The following is a 14145-nucleotide window of genomic DNA, read 5'->3' on the forward strand; positions in this document are numbered from 1 at the left end:
GCCACCTGGGAAGTCCTCACCTGGGTTTAAGTGTTTGGAGAAGACAATGTGATGGATTCCCCCTTAGCCTAGGCTAAACTTTCTCTAATTCTAAAATATGACATTATGGATCTGCCCTTTTCCTGATCCATACTTAGGGAAAAGGGCAAGTCAGCAGAACGAATAGAAACCCAGAAACCCCCCAAAACGTCTATGTTCTTACCACAGCATTCCCAGGAGAGACCCTTGGGGGGTTGCATTACTATTCCTGCCTGAATAGCCAAGATCTGGGAGCCAGGAACATCTCCTAGGGCACAAGGGTAACGTAAATCACTTCTGGGAGCTTGAAACTACTGATATGGCCCTGTCCTTTGTCTACACAACTACTGAGAAATCAAAAAATACTTCCAGGGGCTACTAAACTAGTGTGGACTGTGCAAAGTTTTCCGCAGAGATGCTGACTCAGAATTCCAGAGATGGTGACAGAGCATGGAAAGGAGGGAAGATTCTTCTCCTATTTCTCACATTTATTTAATCATTGAGTCTCTCTTTGCCACTGCTCACTCCACGCCACCCTCCCTGTCTCTCACCTGTTCTTCCTCTGCCTTTTAACAGACTGGAAAGCTCCAAGACCTGACTGAGTTCGTCTCAAGAGAGACTCAGATGTCTAGTGCCCTAGGAACACGTAAGCCCTTTTCTGCTGATCCTCCTTGCAAAGAGTCCAAGGAAGCCCAGAAATGCTGGACACCAGGTGTTTTCTTTTCATCTGGGTTTCACCCAGCCTGGCATGGCAGTCAGCAGGGTTATTTTGCTTTTATAAGCCATATTATGTAACTAAAATTTTGAACAGTGACACTGAACCAGCTGAGACATCACAACAGAAGGAGGATAAAAACAATCAAAGAAGTGGAGAGAGAATATGGAAAGAGCCAGAATGGAGGCGGAGAAAAGAGGGAGAAAAAATGGAGGGGAGAGTGGAGATAGGGAGACTATTTCTCTCTCCTGCCTGTTCATATGTTCTTGGTCTCCAGTGATAGGATATGCTACCTGAAAAGTTCTCCTCCCCTCATTTGAGCTGGGCTGGAGGCCCCCTTCAGGTCTGTGGAGGAGCTCGCTGAGTGCCAGCTGCCTGCAGGCATCACCCCAGGGCCCACTGGTGTCCTACCGGGGGCTGCAGCTACCTGGCATGGTGTAGCACAGAGTGTTCTTGATGGAAGATACACAGGCATGACACTGTCTCCATTCACACAGCCTCCAACAGCTCCATGCTGACTGCATGAGTCAGGGGCTGGTGAGGAGGAAAGCCCCAGAGGGTCCTGGAGACCCGAGGCCTTTTTCTTCTGTTGTATTTCAGAAGATTAGAGCCCACTCTCACCTGCTTTCAGGAACTTGGGTAGACATCAGGAGCAGGTGCCAAAGATAGGGTAAAGGGTTCCGAGTTTGTACCCACAAAGTGTCACTTTGTTTCATTTACTCCAATCAAATTAAATCTGAAGACAAGGAAATTCCTTGCTTGTCCAATGGTGAGGGCTCCAACTTTCAAATGCTGGGAGCCTGGGTTCAATCCTTGGTCAGGGAACTAAGATCCCGCAAGCCGTGTGGCATGGCCAGAGGGAAAAAAAAAATCTGAACCCAAAAGTAGTGATGCTGAGGTAGGGATGGCCCACATCTCTGTCCCAGGCATCCAAGGAATCCTTTCTTGTCAGTGCATGCGCATTGGAAGTTTCACTGGCCTTGGTGCTCAAAGATGTTGGTGCAGGAATTTGAATCCTAGAATATCAGAAGTAGAAGTCAGCCTAGGACAGTCACCTTAATTTTTATTTTGGGTTATTTCTCTCTTGGACACATACAAAGAAGCAGTTATAGATAGATACAGATACCCCCCCTAAAACAAGCTTCATTTATAATTTCAGTGTATTCAGAGTCTTCCTGAAGCCTAATCAGGGATTAGGCTCAATGGGTGATTTTGTGCAGCCTTCCAGGTTTAGAAACTGTTTTTACAGCATCCATTATAGGCTGTCATGCACTTTATGCTCACACTCTCTAGGGCAAGGAGATCACTATATCACAAGGAAGCCCTTTCCATTTATGAAATGCTTTATGCTTTCTTTATGATGAGGTAAAAAGTTGCTGCTCTGTAGTTGTTGTTTGTTTTCTCCCTTCTTGTTTCTTTTCTTTTTGTCTCTATTCTCATTCTGCCCACTGACATTACACAGACCCAAGAGGTTAATCTCTCTCAGATGACAATTCTTGAGAGATGTGAAGACAGGACTCATGTCTCCACTGAGTTATTTCTTTTTCACATTGAACATTCCCAGTTGCTTCTGTCCTACAATGACTTCTAGATTCTTCCCCAGCCTGTTCTCATTCCTCTAGATATTCTCTAGATCATTGATCCAGTTCTAAAAGGCTGATTCTCTAGGACTATTCTAATGGGTGTGATTTTAGAACAGGTACTTGCTTCTTCCTTCTTCTAGACATCCAATTTCTAATTAACATAAGAAAGTCTTATCACACCTTTGCTTTGCAGTCTATTAAAATCCTTGAGAGGGCCTTCCCTGGTGGCCCGGGGTAAGAATCTGCCTGCTAATGCAGGGGACATGGGTTCAAGCCCTGATTTGGGAAGATCCCACATACCGTGGAGCAACTAAGCCCATGTGCCACAACGACTGAGCCTGTGTGCTGCAACTACTGAAGCCTGCGCACCTAGAGCCCGTGCTCCGCAACAAGAGAAGCCACCACACTGAGAAACCTGAGCACCTCAACGAAGAGTAGCCCCTGCTCGCCGCAACTAGAGAAAGCCTGTGCCCAGCAACGAAGACCCCATGCAGCACCCCCCACACACACACAAAAATTAAATCCGTGAGAGAAGGAATACATTGCTCTTGATTTTTCAGGCCTTCATAAGAATATAGAGTTTATCCTAAGTCAGACATAGAAATGAAAACATCATATGATATTGCTTATATGCGAAATCTAAAAAAAAAATGATACAAGTGAACTCATTTACAAAAAGAAGCAGACTCATAGACTCAGAGAACAAACTTATGGTTACTAAAGGGGAAAGGTATCGGGGAGAGATAAACTGAGAGTTTGGGATTAACATATATAATATATATACATATATATTTTTGGTCTTGCCACACAGCATGAAGGATCTTCCCCAACCAGGGATCGAACCTGTGCCCCTGCACTGGGAGCACAGAATCTTCCACTGGAGCACCAGGGAAGTCTGAACATACTACTATATTTAAAATAGATAATCAACAAGGACCTACTGTATAGCACAGGGTACTCTAGTTAATATTCTGTAATAACCTAAATGGGAAAAGAATTTGAAATAGAATAGATAATGTGTATATATATATAACTGTGTTGTATAACCGAAACTAACACAACATTGTAAATCAACTATAGTCCAATATAAAATAAATATTAAAAAAAAAGTTCATCCTTGTTACAAATCATCTTGCTGCCTTTGGTACAACTTTTTCAAGCCATTGTGATCTTTTTGAATTTATCTTATTTTCTCTCTCTAAGTCACTGGTAAATTATGTAACTGTGTTACTATAAGTTCTTCAAACAAGTAAACGACAAAAACAGAATGGAGGCAGAGATAAGTAGAATATTCTGCTGCAAATCTCTGAAAGACTTCCTTTCAGGTTGGAATCAATTCATCAATCAATACTCTGTGAATATTCGTTGTTGCACCAGATAGCATCTAACTGTCCTTTATCCAGTTTACATTTCTTTTCAGCTTGTTTAGTTTACTCATAAGAGATTTTTTTCAAATATCTTACTGAAATCAAGACAAATTTAGTCAAGAAAGAAAAAACAAAGGAAAGAGAAGAGAAAAGAATAAAGGAAAAGAAAAGAAAAAAAAGAAAAAAATATCTGGCCAGGTTGTCATGACTTTTCTTAGTTAACCTATTTGTCATGACCAGGCCTTTTGTTTCTAATTACCACTTGATAATTTGTTTTCAAGATTTTTCTAAAAATCTTGGGCCCGCATGCCACAACTACTGAAGCCCGCACGCCTAGAGCCCATGCTCCGCAACAAGAGAAGCCACAGCAATGAGAAGCCCGCGCACTGCAATGAAGAGTAGCCCCAAAAGAAAAGAAAAGTATTAAAGTTTGTCTGTATTAAAAAGCTTACCTGTCTCACTACCAAAACTTGTATTTTAAAAAATTAGGGCAGCATTCACCCAGTGTATAGTATCCTGGCCACCCTTGTGCTTAGGTTACTGAGGATGGTTCCAAGAGCGCTTTAGCAGGTAGTCCTCCCTGCCCCCACCCCCAGCTGGCCCTACAGCTTGGCCCGCAGTTAGCTGGGATTTTTGTTTCTTTGCCTCAGGGGAAGGTTGGGTTGCTAGGTGGAAACTGAAGCTGGGTAGAAATCTGAAGCTACTGGAAGACTACTTCCCAGCAGCCCTTAAGCGAAAGCTTAAACACTTTAAATCTTACAGGGGGAAGGGAGCCTCTGAGAAGATTTAAAGGAAATACTCCCCAAGACAGAAAGGATATTGATATTGTTTTGGGGGCCGAGGAAGGTGACAAGAAGCTGACAGCGTTCACCTGAAGAGGCTGGGCCAAAGCAGTGAGCCAGCCACCTGCTTCCAGGGGACCATGGACATTGACATCACCAGCAGCAGACACTTGCCACCTTTTCCTTGTGTTCTAAGCACCAGGTAATTCTTCCAAATTTATTTCCAGCTCTGGGCAGGGCCAGGGACCCAGCAGCATGGGCTCAGAGTGCAGCAAGAACTCCACTGAAAGGCGGGGCACAAGGCAGCTCTTGGGTCGTCCGGGCAGCCAGAAGACTTATCCGGGAGCTGCGTTTGCAGAACAGGGACACTCTTTACCTAGCTTGTAAATCTGTTTGGAATAGTTGCATAGAGATTCTGATGAAGATTATGAGACTGCGGAAGCCACCAGGCCGTACCTCAGTATCATTACTATTGGCTTCAGATTTAATTTAATTAAGGCAAATGAAGTAAAATAACATTCCATGAGTGTACATTTAGAAGCCTCTACCCTATCTTTGGCATGCCTTCTGATATCCAAGTTCCTAGTAGATATTCAGTAAGTGTTTTTTGTTGTTGTTTGTAATTAATTAATTAATTAATCTATTTATTTATTGGCTGCGTTGGGTCTTCGTTGCTGCACGCGAACTACCTCTAGTTGTGGCGAGTAGGGGCTACTCTTCCTTGTGGTGGGCAGGTTTCTCTTTGCGGTGGCTTCTCCTGTAGCGGGAGCACGAGCTCTAGGTGGGCAGGCTTCAGTAGTTAACAGCTCGATTGTTGTGGCACATGGGCTTAGCTGCTCCACGGCATGTGGGATCTTTCCAGACCAGGGATTGAACCTGTGTCCCCTGTATTGGCAGGCGGATTCTCAACCACTGCACCACCAGGGAAGTCCCCCAGTTTTATTTTAGAACCTGTGTTCTTGGCTCCTACTCCTTTGCCTTCATGTTTCAGAAAGGGAACATTTCTAACTCAGGTTAAACTGGACTTCTTGGTGCCTCAGTGTGTTCCTCTGAAACCTTTCCTAAGTGGAAATGGCATTAACTCAAGGAAGCAATCACCTTAGGACACATCTCGCTAATGGAGGCACGAAGTATGGATACATTGAGATAAAGCACAGGTGCTCACAGACACAGTCAAAGCTATGGTGGCTTGATGCTGAGATGCTGAGTGTGGTTCCTAGGTAGGAGCTTGGCAGTGCCACTCGCACTGCTTGGGTAGGATGTGTGCTGCTTCTACAAAGGCAAAACAAACACTGGACACTACTTTCACTTTTCACTGTTTTGGTACTTTTTTTTTTTTGGTAGAAGCAAAAATCCTCTTCAGATTCCTTTCAGTGAGCAAAAACAGATACTAACATAGGTCTTAGCTAAAATCCAAGAGACATAAAGGAACCTGGAATTAAGCCAAGTTTTGAAAAGTGGGGGATACGTGTATGTCAAATCCATTTAATTTTTCCTTTGTGTTATGAAAAGACTAAGTATGTAATAATGATAATAACTCTAGCAGTTTTTTTGTTTTTTTGTTATTATTTTCTTCTTTGGCTGTGCCTCATGGCATGCAGGATCTTAGTTCCCTGACCAGTGGAAGCGCCCTGTGGTGCAAGCTCGGAGTCTTAACCACTGGACAGCCACAGAATTCCCACTGTATTGCATTCTTAAAGAACTGCAACAAGGGCTAAAATGACCAGATGGATAAAGAAGAAAAACAAACAGTTTAAATTTCCCACTATGATTCTCACAGTTTCCTGGGCTCTTCATACCTAAGTACATACATTAGTATGCTGGCACATAGGTTAGTAAGATAAGGGGCGGGTGTCAGGACATCCCTGAAAGGCAGGTGGAGAGGAGGTTCAAGTAAAGAAAGGAACATGGAAACTAAATGTGATGTCCCCGAGGTCCCTCAGAAAAATGCTTAATAGATCCATAATGGCTATACAGCTAGTATATTCCTTGACCATATAATTTTTGCTTTCAAGAGGCAAAGGAATGAGACTTCCCTGGTGGTGCAGTGGTTAAGAATCTGCCTGCCAATGCAGGGGACACAGGTTTGATCCCTGGTCTGGGAAGATCCCACATGCCGTGGAGCAACTAAGCCTGTGCGCTACAGATCCTGTGTTCTACAGCCGGCGAGCCACAACTATTGAGCCCTCGAGCCACAACTACTGAAGCCCACATGCTTAGAGCCGGTGCTCCACAACAAGAGAAGCCACCGCAATGAGGAGCCCTGGCACCAAAACAAAGAGTAGCCCCCACTCACTGCAACTAAAGAAAGCCCGTGTGTAGCAACGAAGACCCAACACAGCCAACAAATTAATTAATTAATTAATTTAAAAAACAAACAGCATACAAATAAGTCCTTTGACTCTTTTTTTTTTTTAAATAAATTTATTTATTTATTTATCAGCTGCGTTGGGTCTTCGTTGCTGCACATGGGCTTTCTCTAGTTGCAGTGAGTGGAGGCTACTCTTCGTTGCAGTGTGCAGGCTTCTTGCTACAGTGGCTTCTCTTGTTGTGGAGCACGGGCTCTAGGCATGCGGGCTTCAGTAGTTGTGGCACATGGGCTCAACAGTTGTGGCTCTCGGACTCTAGGGCACAGGCTCAGTAGTTGTGGCACACGGGCTTAGTTGCTCTGAGACATGTGGGATCTTCCCGGCCCAGGGCTCAAACCTGTTTCCCCTGCATTGGCAGGTGGATTCTTAACCACTGAGCCACCAGGGAAGCCGCTGGGAGTATGTATTTTTAAGAACGATCCCAAATGATTCTTCTCCGTCAAGTTTAGGAAATACCTCTCAGCTTCAGAGTGCCAGGCCAAACCCTGATTTCGGACTCAAAGGACCTAGTTCACTTTCCACCTGGCATCAATTTACTTAAACTAATCAAGAGTAATTTTCTATACCTGTAAAGTGGGACTTATAATACCCCAAGCTGCACAAGGGAGCTTGTTGCTACAAAGCCTAGTCTCCTCACTAGGGCATTAGGAATATTCTGGACTGTACTTTGAACTGATTATCCAACACTAATTCCACCAAGCACCTCCTCCCTATTTTTCTCAATCCAGCCAGAGCTCCAAACCTCAGCCTTTATGACAGGGTCTCTCATATCCGTGCTGTTCCACACATCCCCTAATGTGGACCAATTTATTCCTCCCTCCCCCACATCTGACCCCTCCACTGCGCTCTCTAGAACTCCTGGCTTGTGATCAACGCCTTTCTATACATATAGTCCTAACTTATTCCTTCCATCTCATTGCCTTGACCAAGGCTCCCCTTCAGGGCAGTTGGATATAAGTCCAGAGCTCTTGGATTCCCAGATGTTTCTGTGAGTTCTTCCTTACCCCCTACATCTCACCTGGCCTTTCCTTTTCAATCTCTTTCACTGGTTCTTCCTCCTCCCTTGACCAGCTTCAATCTCTACATTTTGGAGAGTTTATAGAGCTCTAGCCTAGACTCTTTTTTAATGTATATCCCTCCCCTGGTAACCCTCAGACTACATGTCCCAATTTTTATCTCCAGCCCAGATCTTTCCCTTGAGCTCTTGACTTCTGTATCCAACTACATACTCGAGAAACTCACTGGCTATCAACAGGAATCTAAAACTTAAGTATGTTCAATAAAGAGCCCTTTATTTCAGAGCACCCTAAGACTCTTCCTCCTCTTTGCTCTGGTACCAGTCATTGTTGCCCTAAACCTAGCAATTGATCCTGATTCTTCCTTTTGATGCATGGCACTCTCTTTCCCCATCTTGTCTATCAGCAAATCCTCTATGTTTTATTTACAAATGTATTTTGAATCCTCCCATTTTTTTCTATCTCCACCATTGCCTTCCTAGTCCAAGTCACCATCATCTTTCATTTGTCCTTCCACTTAAGCCTTGCAAATGGTCTTTCTCCTTCAACTCTAAATCTGATGAATGTATTTCCCAACAGCAACCAGAGAAATCTCTCAAAAACCTAAACTGGATTAAGTCTCATCTCTTCTGACACTTTTTGATGGTTTCCCATTGTTGTCGTAATGGAATTCAAGCTCCCTTCTGCTGTCTCTCAGGTCCTGCTTTCATCTGGACCCTTCCTGCTTCTCCAGCTTCATCTTAGATCAGCCTGCTCTCACTCCCTATGCTCAGTCCCTCCATTCTGCTTTCTGTTCTGTGAACACACCAAGATGGTAAACTTTGAGTGTGCTGTTTCTTCAGTCAGAAGAGGTTCTTCCTCAAATTCCAAGCAGAGCTGTCTGTTTTCCTAAGTCTCAACTCAACTGCCACCTTCTCAGAAAAGCCTTCCCTAATCATCCTCTCTAAACCCTCTACTCTGTCCTCTGCTTTATTCCAGCACATCCATCTTAACATTTCTTTCATCACAAGTATCATAATTAGCATAACATTGCCATGCTAATCTATTTGTGTGTTAATTTTCTATATTACTTATAATAATAATTATTATTATTATTATTTTCAATATGATATACTACAGTCTGGGATGTGGAATTCAACGGAAGGCCTAGGTTAATTTTAGGTCTCATTACTTATATGACCTTGGTAATTTACATTCTCTATGCCTTATTTTTCTCACCAGTAGAGTGGGATTAACATAGCAATATAAAGTCACTAGCATTAATGAGATGACATCCATGAAGTGCTAAGTAGAATTTTTCCTGCTACTATGCATTGGACATGGCATTTCTAAAGATGTTCACTTTCACAAAATTACATTCCAAGTAAAATCATTTAAAGAATTATTTAAGAAGTCTTAAGTTTTTTTTCCATAGTTCACCTCCCATCTTTATGGCATGGATCAAGGAAATGCTCTAGGCGCCTGCATTGTGCAAACCAGTAGAATGGACACAAGGGCCCTCACTCTTGGAGAACAGACGTTAGGGAAAGAAGGCAAAACTTCTTTCATTGTAAAACCTTCCCAGCCAGACAAGTCCAGTGAGGCCCAGAGAGGGCCTTTAGGAGATTCAGTGGAGACAAGGTAACATTTTAAAGTAGATCCATGCAAGTGCTGGACTTCTGAGGCTCAGAAAGGAGGCTGGCCATTGGACCTTGGGTTGTTTAGTGATTTGTTCATCAGTTTGTATTGCTTTCTTTACTCCTAGGAGCTAAGCTCCAAAGGTAGAGACACTATCCCTTCTGTTTCATTTAAATTCTGACTTTCTCCCACCTCCTTTAGATCATGTCTATGTGAAGGGTAACTTTTGCATAAAAGGAAAACTAAAAAATACTAGAGCTAAGAATAGAGCTAAGAACAGAAGCCCTGGGACTTCCCTGGTGGTGCAGTGGTTAAGAATCTGCCTGCCAATGCAGGGGACACGGGTTCGAGCCCTGGGCCTGGAAGATCCCACATGCCATGAAGCTACTGACTCTGTGCTCTAGAGCCCTCGAGCCACAACTACTGAGCCTGCATGCCTCAACTATGAAGCCCAAGTGCCTAGAGCCTGTGTTCCGCAACAAGAGAAGCCACCACAATGAGAAGCCTGTGCACCACAAAGAAGCGTAGTCCCCGCTCGCCACAACTAGAGAAAGCCAGTGAGCAGAGACAAAGACCCAACATAGCCAAAAATAAATAAATAAGTAAATAAACAAATAAACTTATTAAAAAAACAAAACAAACAAAAAACAAAACAGAAGTCCTGGGTCTGGGCCCTGGTTCTGTCAGATGCCATGTGGGAAGATTCTGGGCCTCTCTGGCAGGTTAGAATCACCGCAGTCTCTCAGATACTGTTAGTGGAAGTGGAAGTTGGGACATCTTTTTGTGAGGGCAATTTGGCAATTGAAATCACTATTCCCAATGCACACATCTTTCTGATCCAGCAAATATCCTTCTAGAAATATATATGCTTGCATATGTGCATAAAGACATATGTAGGAAAGATCACTGCCCTATTGTTTATATTAACAAACTACTGAAACCAAGTGGTTGGATAAATATGGCCCATTCATGTGTATAACGCAGCTGTTAATAAGAATGAAAGAGGTCTATGTGCACTGATAGGCAAGTTGGACCTATACTTTTAGGTGAAAAAGCAAAATGGGTACACAAAAAACACACACACTCCCAGACATAATTACATGCTTATGTTCATAGACTATTCCTGGTAAAATTTACAAAATACCAATGGTGACTTCCTTGAGAAAGGGATAAGAGCGAATTGTTTGTTGTTTTCTCTGCAGTTCAGAGTTCTTAAAAAATCATGCATTTATGATCTTTTCAGAAAAAAATGCCTACACTTTTTAGCCCCATGGCCCTAAGACTACAGCACTGAGTAAGTGAAGGAGCGATGTCTGGTCCTCCTACCTTTGGGCAAGTCATTTAATCTTGCTGAGATTTTTCATCACCTACAACATGGTTATAATGATATACAGCCCTCAGGATTAAGTAAGGTCACTGAGTGGACATGCCAAAGCACACTAGTAGGGATCACAGCCGATGTCTAACAAATGCTCGTGAGCCTCTCTTTCTGTCCCTGCCACCATAGGTAGAGCGATGGGCACATCTTCTCTTGTGGCTTGGGTTTCCTTTCTTAGGCCAGGAAAGTTGCTACAGATGCCACAGCTATTTAAATCAACTGACCTTTCCTGCTAAGGCTCCAGGACAGCCTCTATCTTAGGCTGGGGACTAAAGTTGCTGATGACAAAGGCACTGGTGGTGTGCTGGGAGGTGGGGCAGGGGTGGGGCCATGCCTTCCCCAGACCCGTCTGACCTACTGGCTCTCACGCTCTGCAAATTTCTCTTGACAGAGATGCCTGCCAGCTGGATTGGTAATCTCTTGAGAAGACAGAAATAGCAGGGCTCATGGCTCCAACCCCCATTCTTTGGGAATGAGACTTTGGCCTGAAGTCTTTTTCCACCTTTGCCAGAGTTTAATTCCCTTTATTGCCTTGGCCGCCTCAAGCCCTCTCCTAGGGGTGATGGAGCTTTGTCAAAGCAGTAGGTTGGGCTGGCAGGCTTTCCAGAGGACACGATCTAGAGAAACACACAAGAACATTTCATTGTCTCCTTAAGAGGCGCTGTCAAGATGTCATTGTCTCACCTGGTTCCTTCAAGCCAAGTGACGTCACTAAGGAAAGCCATGTGATTTAACCACCTCCATCCACAATTTCCATCAGCTCTATTATGTACTCCTGTCCTCATCATACAATCTAAACAAAAGCAGTGAGCTTGCTGACTCCAGAGAGTAAAGCCACTCCACACACACTACCGCACCCACTAGAAAACTCTTCCTAGAATTAAGCTAAACTTGCCCAGGGTTCAACATCTGGCATGGTTTCCACAAAACTTTACACAAATACGTTATGGTGTGAGAAGCAGCTTACATGGAGCTCCATTCAACTGTCAGAACTTTCATTTATAAAAAGCTTTTACGAAGTGTTTTTTTGTTTGTTTGTTTTTAATTTTTGGCCACATCATGCAGTATGTGGGATCTTAGTTCCCTGACCAGGGATCGAATCCGTGCCCCTTGCAGTGCAAGCACAGAGTCTTAAACTACTGGACCACCAGGGAAGTCCCAGTGTTAATTTTATATATCATCTTAGGCTGGGCTATGATGCCTGCCCGTGGTTTCCGTGAAGGTGTTTTTAGATGAGATTAACATTTAAATTGGTGGAGTAAAGCAATTCACCCTTAATAGTGTGGGTGGGCCTCATCTAATCTGTTGAAGGCCTTAGTGGAACAAAGAGTAACTTCCCCAGAGCAAGAAGGGATTCTGCTGTGACTCAAACTGCAACTCTTCCCTGAATCTCCACCCCCTTTGGATTTGCCAAGCCTCCACAATCATGTGAGTCAGTTTCTTAAAATAAACCTCTCTCTCTCCCTCCCTCTCTCTCCCAGTCTCTTTCTCTCAGTCTCATATATATATTTTATATATTTATATATTATACATATTATATTTATTTATAGAATACATATACATATATATTTGTATTTACAATTTTGTCCTAAGAGAAACTAAAACCTAATTAATTTTTATCAACATCTTACCAAAGTCAAAACCAAAATAAAAGCACACAGAAAAAACTGAAAAAAATGTTAAATGTTAAAATTAAATGGTAGAACTATGGTTGATTTTCCTACATTTTAAAAATGTTTAGTAATAAAAATGTATTACTTTATAATGAAAATGCTTAAAATTAATTTCTTAATAGAGAGGTTTATGTTATGACAAGATGTAATTCTTAAGTAAGACAGAACAAAACAAAAACTGTGCTTGCTGTGCAAATATAGCTTCAAATCGAATAGCCCAGGGCTCTCTTTCAACCGGATGCTGAAAGAGACCCTCTAAGACCCTCTAGCTAGGAATCTTGCTTGGGTTTCCCCCGAGAGCTGGGGCTGCCCATCTCCTCAGATTCAGATGTGACCAACAGTCTATGAAGGTCTATGCAGGTCAACTACATGCTAAGCTTGGGCTGGGTGCACTTGCTTGCAGCAAGTATTCATCTGATTCTCACAACTCCTCTAGGTGAGAGGTAGGTTATTCTCACTTAACAGATGAAGAAACCGAGGTTCCAAGAAATGATGTGATTTGCTTAAGGCCACACAGTGAGTTAAGCAGCAAAACCAGGATTTGAACCTCAGTTTCCTAACTCTGGCCTCTATCATGGCTGTCTTTCCTGGGATCCCAGGAGATGTGGGAGAGGGCAATACCCAGAGTTTGGTTCATGCTGGATCAGCTTTTGCATTGGAGGAGGTAAAATGTGAAAAAAATGCATATGATCAAAATTTTGCATACTGTGGAGTCCGCTACCAAAGTCACAAGACAAGATTCCAGAGTTAACCCGACCCTCAGAGCAACCAAATTCTGGAGTTATCTTGACCCCCACAGCAATCTTTGACTCATGACTTCGGCTAGCAGATAACCTGACTCCATATTAGGGAAGGTATTCACCATACAGGACCCTAGTCTATCACCTAATGGCACCTGTTGCCTTTGGCACACTGACCAATAGATTAGCGCCATTTTCCTAGCAGGAATTCTCCTTGTCTTGGGTTATAAAAGTTGGCTGTGAGCCCACCAGAGCATCGGCTCTCCCTGGACTGCCAGGAAGTCATCCCGCTATCTTTACAGCATCCCTTCTCTCTAATAAACTCTATCTTCCTTACATTCTGCCTTATGTCTGGAAAGTCATTTCCAACCCGTGCTCGGACCTCAACACATACCATTTCCTGGGGCTCATCATCCCCACCTCACCAAGTCTCCATGAACCCCACATTCCAACTTCCTGCTCCAAACAAGGGACAGGGAGACAAGGCCAGTTTACCCCTGGAGCTCAGCAGAGGCTTAGGCCCTGATCCTCCCTGGCTCATGCCTCAGCCCCTTCCTGACCTCCATGGTGGCCATCTCCCCTTTGTTCTTCCTCTGCCATTCTCACACCACAGAAAGCCATCCTTCTCTTCTGCCTCTATCAGAGCACAGAAGAAAGGCAAGGACATCCTATTGACATTGAAAGGAGGTGGCAGGCAGGGGGGATAGCCGTGGTGAGGAAGCAGAGGGATGGGGGGTGGTGGAGGTAGCTTGGGAAAGTAGAGGAGAAGCTACGGAGGAAGCAAGGGACTAAAAAGTGGTTAAGAGCACAGACTCTCTGGAGCTAGATTATGTGGCTTCAGATCCCAGCTCTGCAACTTACTGTCTCTGTGTGACCTCAGATGCTCA

At 43.6% G+C, this 14145-nt stretch overlaps 1 long non-coding RNA gene across 2 annotated transcripts in view; it reads left to right on the forward strand.

Moving 5' to 3' along the window:
- Positions 1-4416: 4416 nt before the first annotated feature.
- The window catches only part of LOC130849233 (uncharacterized), a 52775-nt gene continuing 43046 nt past the window's right edge, over positions 4417-14145 (forward strand). For both annotated transcript variants that reach the window (XR_009052704.1, XR_009052705.1), the window contains exon 1: positions 4417-4667. This is a non-coding gene — a long non-coding RNA (uncharacterized LOC130849233). The remainder of the gene's footprint in view (positions 4668-14145) is intronic.

This window comes from Hippopotamus amphibius, chromosome 3 (genome assembly GCF_030028045.1).
Source record: "Hippopotamus amphibius kiboko isolate mHipAmp2 chromosome 3, mHipAmp2.hap2, whole genome shotgun sequence".
Lineage (NCBI taxonomy): Eukaryota > Metazoa > Chordata > Mammalia > Artiodactyla > Hippopotamidae > Hippopotamus > Hippopotamus amphibius.